Here is a 13,526-nt window from a genome sequence, read left to right as displayed (position 1 = left end):
GTGACCTAAGAAAAAAAATCTGTGACCTTCAGTAAATTTATTAACCTTTTTAAGCCTTAGGGAATCACAACACAATTAATTTCATAAAATTACTGTTAGGATTAAGTAAAATAATTTTAAAAAATGCTTAGAATAAAAGTTAGCAAATAGTAAGTGCTTAATAAACACTAACTTTTATTATTATTACTGCTATTATTTATGCATTCTATTTCAGAAAGTCCTCCTGGCTCATATGAGTGCCTACAGATCAGTGTTGAAACTCTGCAAATGGAATTCAAGTCTATTATATTTATTACATCTTGATTTCATTCTTTGCCCCCCTGTTAGCATCCACCTGCCTCACCCTCCGGCCCCCGTTCCTGTGCAGCCTGTAGAACTTCTCTCACCTGGAGGTAGCCCACTGGAGAGCAAGGAAGGGGAAGCCAGACTCCCACTTCCTGTCAGTGGAAGCTGGCCCCACAGGGAAAAACTATCCTGTATTCCCGATGCTCATCCTTCCCTTTCTCCTGCGGATGACTCACCCAGCAGGGCAATGTTGCATCCAAATTCAGTTTCAGGTGTCAGCAGGGCCAGCTGTAGGCTGCCAACCTGAGGAAAGTCTTTCCATTTCAAGAGAAGTAGCTTCTCTGTCCTGGGCAGCAGCAGTGTGATTGAGCATGTGGGCAGCACCAGGGAAGATGAGGAGGTACAGAGGATACACCCTCTGCAATACCCATGCGACCAGCCAGCAGATTCTGCAGACTATTTCCCACGGTTCATAAGCTCATTGAGCTGAGCAATCCACTCAGTGGCTCTGTGTCCATTTTCCTTTCTTTCATCTTTTCTTTTGAAATCACTTCAACCTACAAAAAATTGTCAAGATTAATACAAATCCTCCAGCATAGCTGTCACCCACTTTCACTAATGGTTAATGTTTTGCTACATTTCTTTTACCATTCTCTCCCTCTCTCCTTTCCCTTTTTGCACGCCCCACCCATAATTATCCCTTTTTTCCTGAAATATATGAGAGTAATTTCACAACACCATCCTCTTTTACTCCTGAATACTTCAGGGTGGATTTCCTATGAACAAGGATATTCTCCTATGTAACCACAAAACAATGTTCAAAATCAAAAAAATTGGCCTTCAAACAATACCTGCAACTGTCATAGTAATACTATTTGAGGCCAATTCTCCCTCTGTGTCTATTCTCATCTGGCTAATGAAGGCAATAATAGTGCCTTCTCATAGATTGTTGGGAGCATGACATGAGATGATTGATGTCTGTAAGACGCTGTAACACAGTGCCTGCACTCGGTGGAAATTCAGTAACTGTTAGTTATTTTTATGATGATGATTATTTCTTTAGTGCACCCCTTTCCAGTCCTCTTCCCCTCAATTCAAGAGTAATCCCTGCCCTCTCTGTTTCCTTAGCACTGTGTTTCTATGTTCCTTATTGCATGTTCACACTTCATCTTATATAACAAACTTTTTTTTTTTTAGGCATGTTTTATTTATTTGTTTGTTTGTTTGTTTGTTTTTGTTTATACATGCACTGGGTACAGTCAGAAGCGCGGGAGGGTGAGAGAATTCCACCAGAGCCAGAGCGGAGAGCAGAGCAGGCAGAAGGACCGAAGTACACTGCTGAGGGGAGCAGCGGGCGGCAGGAGAGGTCTGCACGCCATGTGGGACCCTCCTCCGGTGGCAGGGGAGCAACCGGGGATCGAACTGGCGCCGCAGAGGCCGCTGGCAGCTTTGCAACCCAGCGCTCAACCGCTGCGCCACCGGGGAGGCCCTATAACAAACTTCTTAAGGCCCATTCCTAGTTCCTCTTTGCTTCTCTCTTGACACCAATCACCTTAGTTTATTTGGATGAAAGTAGAGTGTTGATGAAGTGGGTGAAGGGAGGGAATCTCACAGTATTGCAACAATAGACCCACTTTTGTCTTTAAAGAACTTGTGATTCATGAGGGGAAAGGCATACAGAGGAAGAAAGTTAAAAAAAAAATGAGAACAGCATAAATTTCCAAAGGGTCTCTAAGAAAGGACTAGAAGTAAATAGAAATAGACAGAGGTCCTGGGAGCTTAAAGGAGTGAAAAGATGCTGGAAGGGAAGAAATATATAATTTCCAGAGACTGTGCAACATGGATTTTTAGAGAATGGATTTCATGGAGACTTGACAAGCTAAAGTACTAAGGTCAAACCTCTCAGACCTACCTTCCAAGACTAGTGGATCAGGGTAGACAGTTTAATTATATCTTGGCTTCCCTTGTTGAGATAGAATTCTGGATCAAAGAACCTGGGCCAAAGTCATGTGTGCTACTTCCAGGTTGGACCCATAAAAAGCTCCTGTGTGTCTTTTTTCCACTCTCTACCCATCTCCAGTAGCTTTGGAGACCACATGTGGAAGATATTGACACCAGGATAGGAGGTGCATGAATCCCTGCATGCCTATGTGGAGCAGAATCCCCTGCCCCACCAGACCACATTGTTGCAACGAGAACAAGAGAAAGCTTTACTGTGTCTTATCACTGACATATAAAGGTTATTGGTTACAACAACTACCACTATATACCTTGTCTCATGTAGTTAAAACCGAAGGCTGATTCAGAAGATCTGCGTTTATGTACTAGCTGTGCCACTTAGTTACGAGTGAACCAGAGCAAGTTACTTCATCTGAGAACTGCTGTGAGAATTAAATGGAAAAAGACTTTGTAAACTGTGAACGTGCTATAAACGTTGGATATTATTAGTATTAGTCCATTCTTCCTAAGTTGGCCAAAATAACAGAGTCCAAGAATAGTATACAGGGATTAGTCATTCTTTCCAAACTAACAAAAAGAACACAGTCTGGGATCTCATGATACTGGTATTAACTCAAGTGTTAGAAAAGGAGTTTGGGTGGGACTATGGAAGGTCAATGATTCGCTTGAAAATCCCTAGAGTTTCTACTTTGTTATTATGGGGTAGAAATTTTATGAGCATTTCAGTATTGTTGGTAACTCCAACCCTGGGATCTCAGAATCATTCAATTTTTGAGGAGGGAGCAACCAAAAAGAGAAGAGAATTATTTCTTGTAATTTTACCACTTGTTTTCCTTAGAGTCAAATATATTCAAAGTATTCTTTTAGTCCACACAATGATTGGTATTTTTGTATTTCTCACAAATGTTAACTATTCTATGTTTTACCAAGGAGGATGACCCAATCTGGAGCACCTATCCCAACATGAACTACATTTTAAAGTAAATGATGGACAGGACAAAAAGAAACTTTTTTTTTTTTTTAAGATTTATTTATTTATTTATTTATACAAGCAATGGGTACAGTCAGAAGCGCGGGAGGGTGAGAGAATTCACCAGAGCCAGAGCGGGGAACAGAACAGGCAGACTGACGAAATACACTGCTGAGGGGAGCAGCAGGCGGCAGGAGAGGTCTGCACGCCATGTGGGACCCTTGCCGGTGGCCGGGGATCAAACCAGTGCTGTAGAGGCTGCGGGCAGCTTCGCAGCCCAACACTCAACTGCTGCGCCACCAGGGGATGCCCAAAAAGAAACTTCTAAGACTGAGAATTATTTACCCTATGGATTCCACAGTCCTGAACAGTGCTGGGAGTGAGTAAGCAGGCTTCTGGGTGTGAGGTCTGGGAAATGGAAAAGTCTTCCAGCCCCAGTAAAAAACTTCCAAGGCACCAGTGGGAGCTTTTGAGGCAGACCACTGACAGGATATGGTCCTTCACTGGTGACAGTTCCTGCTGCAGTCAGATGAAAGCAAAGAGGCAGAGTTTGGTCATTAAAACCATCTGGGTTCTTTATTGCTGGCCCTGGACCCACCCCTCTTCTGAGAAGAAGATTTCTTAAGCTACCCATTGCTCCTTTTCTTCTTTTCTTGTGTCTCCACTTCCTGTGTGTGACTGGTCACTGTTCTCTGTAGTCTTCATGAGCTTTTCTTGTTTACTTTTAAGTTTGGGGGTGGAAGATAATTCGGGGAAACAAAGGCCCTTACTCCCCCTTTTCTGGATTTTTTCTTCCTGTGGCTATTTTCCCTTCCTCCTCTGTTGACTCTCCTATTTGTAAGATCTGTTTTCACTTCTCTCTGGATTGGGCCATAGGGATAGGAATCAGAAGATCAGACTATTATTTATCAGCACATGAATGATGCAGCTTTCTGTTGCTCACTGCTGGGTGTCTCATCTACACACAAAGGAAAGTTGGGCTAGCGTGTCTCCTCCATCCACTTCCTACTTTCTTAGGTTCTGGGTAAGATCAAAATCACATCAACAGTTCAACAAGGAGGTCTTTAGAATTATCTTGTTAACTTTTGAAGCTCTACACAGTCAAGCAGAGGTTCCTTGTATTTGCTGGGTGAGATCCCTGGGTGAATTTCAAGAAGAAGCAAGATGAAATCCTGGAATATGAATAAATTAGTAGTGAGAGGAAGTGAAAGTGGGGAAATGGTATCAAGCTTACATAGAATCTTTTATTATATGTGAGGTTGGAAACATTTTTTGGGTAATGGAGAATCTTGGAAGTATGACCAGATTTGCGTTTAAGAAGTAGAAGTAGCAGGTGGTAGATACAGAGGCAAGCAATTGATTCAAACCATGTCAATCAGTTCTTGTCCAGAATATAGAAGTTGGCCCCAAAGCAAGCTTCAGTCAGTCCCTTTTCAGGGCTGGATGTTCACTATAGTCTGAATGTTTGTGTTTCTCTCAAATTCATATGTTGAAGCTTCATCTCCTATGTGATGGTATTTGTAGAAGGGGACTTTGGGAGATAATTAGGTCATAAGAACAGAGCTCTCATGAATGGGATTAATGTCCTTGAAAGAATGACACAGGAGATTTGCTGTCTCTTCCAGCCACATGAGGATACAAGAAGGTGACTGTCTACAGCCCAGGAATTAGGTCTTCATTAGGAACATCAACTGCCAGTACCTTGATTTTGGATTTCCCAACTTCTAGAAGTGTGAATTATCCCCCAGAGTCTGCTACTATTTAAGCTACTCAGCCTATGGTATTTTTTGTTATAGCAGCCAGTACTGATTAAGATAAAGTTTTAAGATATAAAATGATGAATCAGCCATATTTTCTACCCTACCCTAAGTCTGAAACAAAGAAAATAAAGCTAACAGGCAAGGAAAAACAGATAGAGGAGTCCTGAAAAGGTGAGTTACCCTGACTCAAGTTGTTTCTGATCCACTTGCATCCCTGTCCCTGCTACAATCTGATCATATATCTTTCCTTGGATTTCCTGAGACGATGCTTTCCCTTCATTGCCTAGGTTAGTTCAAATTGAGTTTGGGCACTTGTAGCTAAGAGCCTTGACCAGTAAGGCAGTCCATTAATCAAACTGAGGAAGAGTAAAGTCTGAGAAAAAGACTAACGAAGTCAGTTTTGGACATTTGAGGTGTATTTGTTTTGGACATCAACTTGAAGCTTTCCAGCATTCATTTTATTGTGAAGCTGAGGCTCAGAAGGAAAATCACATTCCCCAGGTCATCAAAAATATATCGAAAAAGACAAGTCTCAGGATGCCTTATAGTATATCACTAGTGTTAACATTTATCCTTTTAGGATGTGATTATTTAGGCTGCTATATATACCTCTATTCAATTGAACTAGCTTTCAACCTCAGTCAGTAGAGCATGAGACTCTCAAACTAGCAATCTAATAACCATTCTCTGTGGTCTCAAATAACCATGGTTCACAATAATGTCATAAAGCATTTTTCCAAGAACCTTAATGAAATTAAGGTGGAATATCGGGCCTCCCCAGTGGCACAGCGGTTGAGTGCTGGGCTGCGAAGCTGCCCGCAGCCTCTGCAGCGCCAGTTCGATCCCCAGCTGCCGGCGAGGGTCCCACATGGCGCGCAGACTTCTCCTGCCGCCCGCTGCTCCCCTCAGCAGTGTACTTGGTCAATCTGCCTGCTCTGCTCTCTGCTCTTACTGTGGTGAATTAGGGTTAGGGTTAGGGTTAGGGTTTAGGGTTAGGGTTAGGGGAGGGTGAACTCTCACCCTCCCGTGCTTCTGACTGTACCCAGTGCTTGTATAAATAAATAAATAAATGAATAAATAAATAAATAAATCTTAAAAAAAAAAAAAGAAATTAAAAAAAAAGAGATGGAACATCCTATGGCATGCTCCTGATCTTCTAGTATAGCAGAATAGCATACACATAAGATGAAAATGAGTTAATCTGGTATGACTTGATCTTAGTGAATGTAGCACTGTCTCCAAACGAACATTTGTTTCTTCTAAACATTCAGAAATCAACCATCAACAATTTTTTTTCTGGGAAAATCATCTATTTTCATCTCAGTCATTAAAACTAAGAATAATTGGCCATTCTGAATCTTGAGTAATTTCTCCAGAAATCATAGAACATGTCTCTAATATCCTTGTCAACTGTAATCATGAATGTTTTTGAACCTCCAAGAGGGGAGGTCCTAGCATTCTATGAACTTAATGGTGCCTATGAATTGTCCTTTCTTTGTTGTCCTTTCTTTGCTTGTCAGCATGGAAAAGTGCTGCTTCAGAAATGCCAGTATTTTTTCTTTTAGCTACACCCAGAGATTCTTAGCAACACAGTTATCCTTGAGAGACAGAGAAACTGGGGGTTGCAAATATTTGTTCCAGCACTCACATGCTATGCGATCTTGGGAGAGTTACTTAAACATGTCAAACCACAATTTTCTTCATGTAGAAAAGAAGAACAATGATTAATTCCTTAGTGCACTAGTGAGAATTACATGGGATAACATACATACTACACTAAAGTCGTTATAGCACATAGTCAACTTTCAGTAAAGGGGAACTGTGACTATTTGCTTATTTTAGTTGTGACATTTGCTTCTTTCCTTTCCTGTTTACCCGTGCTTATCCCTGTTGTTGATTCTTTGCATATTATTGACTTCTCTTTCTGGCTTCCTTTTTGAATTCTTTTCTTTTGTCATGATTAGGCATAGTTCATCCTTATTGAAAAACAAAAACATATTCCTTACTAATAAGAGCTGTCCATATGTATTGGTTGTGTAATTGGTGTTCTTCTTAGGCAGCTAATAAGGCTTATGATCTTTTCTGTCCACAGCCCTGGCAAAGTATCCATTTCTTGGCTGGTTCTCCAGTAAACCCAGGTCAGTCAAAACCGTACCATGGGTTAATGAAGTACACCATACCAAACATGTTAATACAAGTAATTACACTCATCTGGTTTACCATCCACTTATGAGACACCCATTTTTTTCCTGGTTGAGTTGGCATGACAGCACTACCCTGACTGAGACAAAACTGCTTTGCAAAGGACCTTGTTATATAATATGCAACATCAAAGCACAGGCAAAGAGAGGCTTAAAGACTGTAGTTTTTGAATGACCTGAATAACTCTGAATCTGTCCACTTCTCTTCATCCACATACCCAAACCCACCATAACACTGTCCTCACTTCCAGCTCATTCTCCCCTCTACTGCCAGAGTAAACATTCTAATTTCTAGAGACATCGAAATCACTTTACTGTATGGACCATTCGATGGACTTACACCAGCCCCCTCATCATCTGGGCACTGCCTGCTTCTCTGGTATATGGTTTCAACGCACTTATGTATTGGAGATTCTTTTTCTCAAGTGTTCTGTGATACCTCTTGTCCCTCAAGCTTCTCCCTTGTGGTCATTAGGTTCTAATTAGAACCTCCCTCCACTAATTTGACTTTGGGTTAATCTAGATATCACTTCCATTGGAAACATTTGGGTTCATTCAACCTCTAATGAATAAACTGTGTATCGGGCATTTATCACATATTGTGGTTGCCCTTTTACATGTCTAGATCAGCCTACTAAACTCTAGGAATAATGGGGGAAAAGATAATATTTGTTTTGCTTATCACTGTGTGGTATACATAGTAATCAGCACAGAGTAAGGCCCTTAATAAATCAACATTGAATCAGTAAATGAATGAATGGATTCTGACATCAGAAGGTGGCTGAACTAAGATACCAATCCCAACTCTATGAAATATTTAGAATACATTTTGACTAAAAAATGATTTGTTTCTCTGAAATTTAACAGGAAACCCTATATTTTATCTGGCACTATTGCGTGCTAATTAAATACCTCTTTCTGCATATCTCAGAAATAAAAGTACTAATCTTAACAAACCCAAGTCTTAGAATATTTACATTTTACCATGTCAGTGTAGTGACTTAGTCATATAACAGTCATGTTACTGGGAGATAAATTGCTTCTTTTTCTCTTTCTTTAAACAGTGGGGAAAATGTAGGGTTTTTTGCTTGAATTTCAGCATTTCAATGCTCTGGCTTAATGTGAATCAATATAACTTGCATTCTTTTATTATTCTGAGCACTATAATTCCTTAAGTTCCTAGGGATTGCTGTGATCCTGAAAATAATTCTTTCACATATTTCATTCACAACCAAATTTGCTGACTCCTTTTGGAGTATCCAGCTTTAAAATTTTACTTTCAGTATTGCATAATTTTTAATGACTGATGTTGAGTAATGAATGAGCAATATCATTTCATTTGTAATAAATATATCTTTTTATTTAGTTTTACCAATAACTTGTTAGAGATACTTTTTAACATAGAATTTATTTTCTCAGTGAACTAAAGAAGCAAATACTGATGAACTTAAGTGCATAAATATTCACAACAAACAATAATGAAGGAAAAAATCTTTAAAACATAATTAGTTACACAATTTAATGTTTGTGAACATCTAATGTAAGATACAAAAATTACTAGTTACTAGAAATTTATCTTTATTTATTTATTTATTTATTTATTTATACAAGCACTGGGTACAGTCAGAAGCGCAGGAGGGTGGGAGAATTCACCAGAGCCAGAGCGGGGAGCAGAACAGGCAGAAGGACCGAAGTATACTGCTGAGGGGAGCAGCGGGCGGCAGGAGAGGTCTGTGTGTCATGTGGGACCCTCCTCCGGTGGCCGGGGAGCAGCCGGGGATTGAACTGGCGCCGCAGAGGCTGCGGGCAGCTTCACAACCCAGTGCTCAACCGTTGTGCCACCAGGGAGGCCCTAGAAATTTATTTATTTATTTATTTATTTATTTTTTTAAGATTTATTTATTTATTTATTTATTTATTTATACAAGCACTGGGTACAGTCAGAAGCGCGGGAGGGTGAGAGAATTCACCAGAGCCAGAGGGGAGAGAAGAGCAGGCAGAAGGACCGAAGTACACTGCTGAGGGGAGCAGCGGGCGCGGCAGGAGAGGTCTGCACGCCTTGTGGGACCCTCGTCTGTGGCCGGGGATCGAACCGGCGCTGCAGAGGCTGCGGGCAGCCTTGCAGCCCAGCGCTCAACCGCTGCGCCACCGGGGAGGCCCGGCCCTAGAAATTTAAATCTAAATTGCCACTAAGAAAATTCAGTCCGAAATTATTATTAATTAAAAACGTTACTACATATTTACTTTCATTTAAAGTTTTAGCCTAGGGCCTCCCTGGTGGCACAAGGGGTTAAGACGCAACCTTTGGGGCAGTCCTCAGCCACTGCAGCACGAGTTCGATCCCTGGCCAGGGAGCAGCCCACATGGCACAGCAGACCATTCCTGACTCGCCCGCTGCTCCCCTCAGCAGTGTATTTCAATCAGTCTGCCTGTTCTGTTCCCCACTCTGTCTCTGGTGGATCCTCCCATCCCCCACACCTCTGGCCTCTACCCTAGTTCTTGTATGCATGAATAAATAAATCTTAAAAAAATAAATAAATAAAGTTTTAGCCTAAGGGGAGTTGCTTTCCAGAAAGAACAATCTTATTTAGGGATATGATAGAAGTTGGCAAGTAATTGAGGCTACTTAAGAGGTTTAGGAAAAGTTTAGTAAGAACCCAAATGTAAGCAAGTTCCCTTCTAATTGGAGAAACCAGGTAAGATTTTGTCCCTGGGAAGGTAGGATTATTCCAAGATAGATGAGAAAACACTGGCAATGCCAAGGGCCCCGTGGGCAAAAAACCCTCCTTTACCTGAGCATTCAGTCATTTTCAAATTATGTTCTCTAAAGAAATAAAACAATTTTAAAGTAAACAATCTTCATACAGTGGCCACAGGTCTGAAAACTTCCCAGATGGTGTCATAAAATGCTAAGATGGCCTCTCAGTACATTTTAAGACATCAGCAGGGTTCAGAGCATAACAAGATGTGCCAAGAAAACAGTGGAGTGGGGAGTTATCTGTGTATGTGATAGTCTTATAGAACTAGATTCATTATATTAATGTATGTATTTGAAGATAACGCTTCCAAATAGCTTGCCAGTGATTGAATGTTACAGACATCCGGTGTCTACAGGAAAGAAGCTCTTACCATAAGCTTAAGTACAACCAGCCGCTCTGTTGACAGACATAAATACTCCTTAAAGAACTGGATGGTTTTTCCTAGTACAGAGCTGCAATGCTATGAGGAAGTTTCTGTGGGTGTGCTAGCGTGCCCGAAGGAGTAACTCCAGGAGAATTTGGTGGGGATTTCTGTCTCCTCCACCTTAGTTTTGATTCATTTTCTACGTTTACATATGCCTGTTATCTGAGCCAAAGGGCAAGGAATGCAATTACGAGGCCAAACCTTAAGCCCTCCTCTTAACCTTGCCAATGTATCACAGGATACTCTCCCCAAGCTTCCCTCCCTCACTGTTGTTCTGAGTTCATTGCAGAATGTGAATGAGAATGGCCAACCATGGAAACAGGAACTATAAATCCACTAACCCTGATCTGCATTTCCAAAATCTAGAAAGTGCACAGTTTTTGTAATACATTTGGCAGCAGAAGCTGAATTCATCTGAAATAAAAGTCTTACCTGAACTGACATGAGGCTATTTATAGTCTTTAGCCAACTAGCATAAATATTCATATGCTTTATTGCAGAAATGTTAATGTATTTTGGTACAGAGTGCTATCCCAGAGTCCATTAACAGTGTAAATAATATTACTGTAATAATATAACAGTGTAAATAATATTACTGTATTACTTTTCCAAAAATCCAAGATAATTCTTAATTCTGACATATAGCCTCAGGGTTTTGGAGAAGGTCTTGTCGTCCTCAAGTACAAATACACTGTTGACCATGCACATGGTGTACAATTGACTATACAAGGGACAGGCCTTCATTAAGTTATTATTTCTGAATTCTCACTTTTTAACATATAAAATTAATATTTTTTAAAGATTTATTTATTTATGCATACAAGAACTGGGGTATAGGCCAGAAGTGTGGGGGTGAGAGAATTCACCAGAGACAGAGTGGGGAACAGAACAGACAAACTGACTGAAATACACTGCTGAGGGGAGCAGTGGGCTAGTCAGGAGAGGTCTGCTGCGCCATGTGGGTAGCTCCCTTGCTGGGGATCGAACTCATGCTGCAGTGTCTCCAGTTAAGACAGCTTCATAGGTTGCATCTTAACCCCTTGCACCACCAGGGAGGCCTGAGGACTTGTTAACCTTGAGCCATTTAGTTGAGGGGGGAATAACTCTTCGATTCTGTTTTTATTTATTTATTTATATGCATACGAGAACTGGGGTACAGGCCAGAGGTGTGGGGGGTGAGAGGATTCACCAGAGAGAAAGTTGGGAACAGAACAGAAAAATTGACTGAAATACACTGCTGAGGGGAGCAGTGGGCCAGTCAGGAGAGGTCTGCTGTGCCATGTGGGTAGCGCCCCTGGCTGGCTGGGAATTAAACTTGTGCTACAGTAGCTGTGGATAGCTTCATAGGTTGCGTCTTAACCCCTTGTGTCACCAGGGAGGCCCAAAATTATTATTTTTCTACATTAATAGATATCACTAGGTGATTTTTTTAAAAAGATTTATTTATTTATTTATACAAGAACCAGGGCACAGGCCAGATGTGCGGGAGGATGAGAGGATTCACCAGAGACAGAGTGGGGAACAGAACAGGCAGACCGACGAAATACACTGCTGAGGGGAGCAGCGGGCGCAACAGGAGAGCTCTGCTGTGCCATGTGGGACCCTCGCCGGCTGGCTGGCATCGAACCAGCACTGCAGAGGCTGCAGACAGCTTCACAGCGCTGTGCTCAACCGCCTGCGCCACCAGGGGAGGCCCTCACTATGTGATTTTAAGATACAAGAAATTTGTAACTTTTTTTGTGGAGTCTACACCTTAATTGCTATAAAAATTGTTTGTACTTTATAATGACAGTTAAGACATTGCTGGTACTCATTCACTCCAAGGCAACTTCTTTATCCGGCTGATCAGTCCATGTGTGTGTATGTGTGTGTGTGTGTGTGTGTGTGTGTGTGTGTGTGTGTGTGTGTGTGTTGGCAAGTGATGTGATGGCAAGTGGGGAAAATAAGAACAAGGTCAGCTTCATGGATATGTGAACAGTCATACAAGGTCCTACACTTAGAAGGCGTATTAGGATTCTCCAGAGAAACAGAACCAATAAGTTGCATACATAAATAAATTTGTATAAAGAGATTTATTATAAGGCAGCTCATGTGACTAGGGAGGCTGGCAGATCCCAATAACTGCAGGATAAATGGGAAAGTTGCAGGCCCAGGAAAGCTGATGGCTTAGTTTCAGTTTGAGTGTGGGGCTGAGAAGCGGGAGAGCCACTGGTGTAAGTTCCAGCCAGATAATCGGCAGGCTTGAAACCCAGGAGGAGCTGATGTTCAAGTTTGATTATGAACTTAAGGCAGGAAAATTCTCTGAATTTCTAACTTTAACTTCTGCTTCCTCCTACATACAAACACTTCAATACACACAGAGAACAGGGTTGTCTTCCATTGTTTTACTTTTCTTATTTTTGGTGTTATGGATGCGAAAGAAATTAAAGCGCAAGAGTCAATTTAAAAGATATTTTCAGGGCCTCCCTGGTGGCGCAAGGGGTTAAGCATCACACTATGAAGTAATCTGCAGCCTCTGCAGCATGATTTCAAGCCCCGGCCAGCCAGGGAGCAACCCACATGGTGAGGCAGACCTCTCCTGTCTCACCTGCTGCTCCCCTCAGCAGTGTATTTCGTCATTCTGCCTGTTCTGTTCCCCACTCTGTCTTTGGTGAATCCTCTCACCCCCTGCATCTCTGGCCTGTACCACAGCTCTTGTGTTTATAAATAAATAAATCTTAAAAAAAAAAGATATTTTTCACCTTGAATCACAACTTAACTTTGCCTGTTTGCTCATTTCCCATTTCCAGATAGCATATAGACCTCTCTGTTTGCCTGTAGCTCTCATATTTCCATTCTCACCAACCTAGTCTACCAATATCCCTCCCATTTTCTTCTTCCTCCTCTTCTTCTATCATTGTTACCATGACCACCCCATTTCTATAAAAAGAGTTCTATGCCAATAATGTGCCAGATACTGTATTAATATATTATTTAATGTATTCCTCCTAATCATCCAGCAAAGTGAAGTTACCTTCAGTCTGCAGATGAGAAAACAGTGGCTCAGGATTCGCATGGGGTCAGTTGCCAGGAAGTGATGAGGCTGGAAGTTGCATCTGGTCTTGTTGTCCCCACTCAAGTATATTGTATCTTAGCAGCGTCCTCACTGAATGACTCATCTTGTCATCA

General features: G+C 41.4%; 1 long non-coding RNA gene across 4 annotated transcripts in view; it reads left to right on the top strand.

Annotated features, from left to right (window-relative positions):
- LOC129145412 (uncharacterized) overlaps positions 1 to 13,526 on the top strand; it is a 148,782-nt gene that overhangs the window by 118,226 nt on the left and 17,030 nt on the right. Inside the window, exon 4 of one of the 4 annotated variants that reach the window (XR_008550944.1) lies at positions 7,067 to 7,105. The exons of 2 other annotated variants lie outside the window; for them this stretch is intronic. This is a non-coding gene — a long non-coding RNA (uncharacterized LOC129145412). Of the gene's footprint in view, positions 1 to 214; positions 259 to 7,066; positions 7,106 to 13,526 lie in introns of those variants that run through there. One more of the 4 variants, XR_008550943.1, reaches the window with a different exon arrangement.

Source organism: Talpa occidentalis, unplaced genomic scaffold (assembly GCF_014898055.3).
Source record: "Talpa occidentalis isolate TD23 unplaced genomic scaffold, MPIMG_talOcc4v2.1 talOcc4.10, whole genome shotgun sequence".
Lineage (NCBI taxonomy): Eukaryota > Metazoa > Chordata > Mammalia > Eulipotyphla > Talpidae > Talpa > Talpa occidentalis.
This window is presented reverse-complemented; position numbering and strand designations above follow the sequence as displayed.